The sequence below is a fragment of the Arachis hypogaea genome, chromosome 14, assembly GCF_003086295.3.
Source record: "Arachis hypogaea cultivar Tifrunner chromosome 14, arahy.Tifrunner.gnm2.J5K5, whole genome shotgun sequence".
Lineage (NCBI taxonomy): Eukaryota > Viridiplantae > Streptophyta > Magnoliopsida > Fabales > Fabaceae > Arachis > Arachis hypogaea.
Window position 1 is genome coordinate 35234002 of NC_092049.1, and position 5517 is coordinate 35239518.

Here is a 5517-nt window from a genome sequence, read left to right on the forward strand (position 1 = left end):
ACTCACGAGTCCTCCTTCACTGCAGATATGGCTGTTCTACTCTGGTGTATCCTTACAGACCAGCACCTCAATTCACCAAGACACATTCGGCATGCTATGGGACACGTACAGATTGCGGGTAACATACCTTTTCCCGCCTTGGTTTCAGATCTAGTCTTAGCAGCCGGAGTCTCCTACAGAGCTGGGGACACCAAGGCCATGACTCCACGAGATGATCAGTACGTCCCTAACGGGAATTATATTAGACCTCCAGCAGCCACTATCAACCAGAGCACAGAACCAGCAGAAGATATTCCTTCCCCTTCCACATCACAAGCACCTTCAACAAACCAACTGCTCCATCAGATACTTGAGAAGCTAGACCGGCTTGACCGGAAAGGAAAGCAAAGGGAGCGCCGTAACAAGCACCGATTTACATACCTCAAGGAGCTACTTGTTGGTAATCACCCACCTGAAGAAAATCCAGACACCCCGAACTCCACTTCATTTACCAGCACAGGGAGCCATGACGGTCCCGATTATGGAGATGTTGCTACCAGCCCCCTTTGTTCCTGACTGATGGCACCGAGGACGGTGCCAAGCTTTAAGTGTGGGGAGGTCGGTCAGTACCTGACTTCCGGAGGTAATTTCTCTTTCTTAAACACCAATAAAATAGGATATTTAATTATTTTTCTTTTATTAGGATAGGATAGATAGCATAATAATAGGTAATTGCATGCATGTTCTAATTGGTTGAAAAATAATATATTTCTTTTCAAGCCCCTATTTGTGAAAATTTTACTAATTTAAATCAAAACTATTCTTTAAAACTTGTTTGGAAGTTGTATTTGGAACATAGTTTAAAGCTAAGAACACACAACCCAGTGAGATTTTGAGCTTAATTACATGGTTATATTATTTAACCATAAAAATTTTATTCTTGTGTGTTTGCTTCTCTATGATTGTAATCTATATTTTGTTCCATCCTATATGTCCAATATTTAATGTGTTATATGCATGCATATGATTGAGGCCATTAATTGATTATTAACTCACTTATCCCAAATAGCCTACCCTTTCATTTACCTTTGTTAGCCACTTTGAGCTTTTTAAATCCCCTTTGTTCTATATTTTACCACATTACTAGCCTTAAGCGAAAAAATAAGTAATACCCCAAATTGAATCTTTGGCTAGCTTAAAGATAGAAATTGTGTGTTAATTAAGTGTGGGAAAATTGTGGGAACATGGGTTAATAAGGGAATGTGTCATGATAAAATATTGAGAATTTAGGCACCTACTCATGTGAAACTAGAAGAATTAAAAATCCATGTGCATTGGCAATGCTATGTTTATTTTTATGCTTCAAAAAAAATCCAAAAATACAAAAATATTCAAGTAATTAAGTAATTAAATAAATGAATAAGGGGACAAAATTATTCCAATGTTAAGTTTAATGAAAAACCAATGCATGTGTGATACAAAGTTGAAAGAAGCGTTGATGCATGAGTATGTAATACAAAAGTGAAAAACTTTGGGTAACTAGGCATGAATTTAAAAGTATAGAGTGTATGTATAGGTAAGAGCTTAGGTTAATCAAGGATTCAATTTATAGCTCACTTAGCCATATATATACCCTCACCTTTACCTTGGCCCCATTACAACCTTAAAAAGACCTCATGATGTTTGTATTAGTACATTAAATACTTGTTGATTGGTTAGGTGAAGAACAAGGTTTATAAATCATGATTAGAGAAGAGTAGAGTGATTACCCTATACACTAGAGAGACTAGAGTGCATATACACCATCAGTGAGGGTTCAATGCTTAATTCTGTGTTCCCTGCTTTCATGAGCTATCTTCTTACAAGTTTGCTTGTTTTTGCTGTATAATTTTAATTAGTTATATTTGATTTATTTTTGTCTTGAAGAACTTATCTATTTTTAACCAAGTAGGCAAAATTATTTTAGCATATAGTTGCATTCATATACATAGGTTGCATTAGATTGTATGAGTCTTACTTTTTCCTACTCATTTACATTATCTCCTTAAGCTAAGCATGAGGACATGCTAATGCTTAAGTGTTGGGAGGTTGATAAACTACTATTTTATGGTTTATCTTGTGTTTAATTGAGTGGTTTTCATCAAGTCTTCACCCACTTATTCATATGATTTGCATGATTTTATAATCCCTTCCTAGTATTGTTTTATGATTGAAAACTTGCTTCCTAGAGATCTTTAATTAGTATATTTTAATTCTCCTTTATACCATTCGATATCGTGATCCGTGTGTTAAGAGTTTCAGGCTTTATAGGGCAGGAATGGCTTAGAGAGTGGAAAGGAAGCTTGCAAAAATGGAAGGAACACAAGAAACTAAGGAGATGACCAGCGCGCACATGGCTCACGCGAGCGCGCGGAATGGAGAAAGTTGCAGCCACGCATGCGCGTGCCTGACGCGTACGGGTGGAATGGAGTTCTACAAGATGACGCGCACACATGGACGACGCGTACGCGTGACAAGGAAAAACGCCAAACGACGCGCACGGGTGACTGACGCATACGCATGACCTGCACGATCTGCAAAATTAACAGAAAATGCTGGGGGCAATTTCGGACTGCATTTTGACCCAGTTTTCTGTCCAGAAACACAGAATAAAGCCAGGGAACAAGCAGAGACTCGGGAGAGACGGAGATACACATTCACATATTCTCATTAGGATAGTTTTTAGGTTTTTAGATCTGAATCTAGAGAGAGAATTACTCTTCCTCTAGTATCTCTTTACATTCCTAGTTTATTGCTTTTGCCTTTGGATACTGAAGAGTCATTACCTCCGTTGAAGACACTATTCTAGTTTGTTTCCTTACTTGCTCTTTTATTTATTCCATATTCTTAATTCTTGTTTAGAGTGGTAATTGGATCATTTTCATGGATTGTTGATGCAAATGATTACTTTTATTTTTAATTAATTTTAAATTCCTATTTTATCATGTTCTCTTCTTATATTTCTATGAGCGTTATATTCATGTCAATGGAGTAGATTCCCTACTTGACATGGGGGTTGATTAAAATGAGACACTTGAGTTGGAAGGCTTAAGTACTGATTAAATTGGAAGTTGTTGACTAGTTCTGTATTTACTAACGCTAGACCTTCCCAAGGGAGAGGACTAGGATTTGCGAATAAGAGTTAGCTCAATCACTTGACTTTCCTTTATTTAGTAAGGGTTAACTAAGTGAAAACAACAACCCTTTTGATACTACACTTAAGAGATCCCAACAAGGATAGAACTTTCAATTAATGCTTCCCCCAGTCAAGGCTTTTTATCTAGAAAATCATTCTTAGTTTTTATTGCTTTAATTTATAATTATTTAATTGCTCATTATTCAACTCTCAAACTCTCTTGGAAACTCCTAATTAATAAATTAGCATCATTCCTTGCAACTTGTTGGAAGACGACCTGGGACTTATACTCCCAGTATTTTTATTCTAAACTTTTTGTGACAACCTTTCTAAATTGATGAGGTGGATTTTTGCTGGTTAAGAGCTATACTCGCAACGCTATTCTATTATATTATAATCTCTTAATTGGTCTAACTTCTGCCGCTCGTCAGGAAGTTCTTAAGAATCTCGAATCTCAAGTAGGACATCTTTCACAGAAGACTCTGAAGTTCACTGATAGTTTCCCAAGTGATACTGAGAAAAATCCAAGAGGGGAACTGAAGAAGGTGAGATGGAAAGAGTGTAAGGCATTTACTCTTGCAAATGAAGAAACTCTGGAAGAAGATACCAGCAAACTAATAGAGCACAGCCAAGGAAGTTCCCAGAGCAACTTAGAGAAAAGGAACAAGGAACTGGATCTATACAAAGGAAAGAATTAACAAGGAAGGAAATTCCGAACCCTTATGTGCCAAAGGCACCATTTTCTCAGAGACTTAGGAGAGGTGAGAAAGAAAGGTCATACTCAAGATTCCTAGATATATTTGTATCTCTCAATGTCAACATCCCCTTTATCAAAACTCTCCAACAGATGCCTACATACATCAAGTGCATGAAAGAGCTGCTGATGACAAATAGTGACAATGAACAAGGAATGTAGTGCCTCATCAAGAAGGACGTACTCCTGAAGAAAAAAGATCCAGGGAGTTTTCATATTCCATGTGCCATAGGAGAAACAAAAATTGACAGAGGATTTTGTGATCTAGGAGCTAGCATAAATGTGATGCCTCTATCTCTTATGAAGAAGTTGCAAATCAATGAGTTGAGATCCATGGATGTAATCATCCAATTGGCAGATAAAACTCAGAAGCAGGCCGAAGGAGTAGTGGAAAATGTATTGGTGAAAGTGAGAAACTACTTCCTCCCCACTAACTTTGTTGTTTTGGACATGGAGGAAAGTTACCTCCATCCCATTATTCTGGGGAGACCATTTCTAGCCACTGCTAGAGCGCTGATAGATGTGGAACAAGGAGAGTTAATCCTAAGAATACATGATGAACACCTCACCTTCCACTTTTTCAAACCTACACCCAAATCTGAGCCAGAACCTAAGGAGCTGAAGGATGATCGCAGCAAAATGTCCCTGGAAGAAAGCAACAGTGAACCGAAAGCAGAGCCCTTGAAACAATCCTTGGTGAACAAGCAAGAATCTCAAAAGATACAGTAACCAAGGGAGTCCAAGAAAGAGCTGAAGCCACAAGAATCAGGAAGAGCAGTTAATAAGGACCTCCTAAACACAAGAGTCAATGGAGCACTACTGGAAGAAGAGAAAGGAGTTGTGAAGAAATTGCCAAGGGGATGGAGAAATAAGAAGATTCCTACATAGGGTTTTATCCCTGGAGACAAGGTGATATCAGCCCACCATCCACCAACCCCACCTCATCTTCCAACCATTCCATCTCAGTTACCTCAAGTGTTCACCATCAGAAAGGTCCTCTCCCTAGAGCATGTAGACATCATCAAGGAATCAAGTGGAGACAGCTTCACTGTGAGGGGAGAAGACCAAAGGCACTACAATCCACCATGACAAAGACCAACTGTCAAGCTAGTGACGATAAAAGAGTGCTTGTTGGGAGGCAACCCAACCAAAGGTAGTTATTTTTCCCTAGCTAAATTCAATAAAAAGAATTAAATAGATTCTCTGTATTGCAAGGAGCTAAGTTTGGTGTTGCACACCAAAAGAATTTAAGGGTAAATGTGTAATTCTAAGTTTGGTGTCCCACCACAGATTTCATTAAGAACACATTGCACCATCAGCATAACTAGTTATCAGCTCCAAACAATCAGAGAAACTACTTAACTATTGTTTAGTTTCTAGTTCAAAATTTATTTTCTAGTTTATAGTTGTTTTCTAGTTCATAGTTTACTTTCTTAATAAAAGGTACTTGATGTTTCATGCATGTATTTATTCTGCTGCATATAGAAGTAGGCAAAGAACTAAGTTTGGTGTTCCCACACCAACTTAGGATCAGAGAATCACAAGCATACATGCATGCTAACTGTTTCTCAAGTGCTTGGGGAACAAGCAACTTCCAATAACTTGCAGG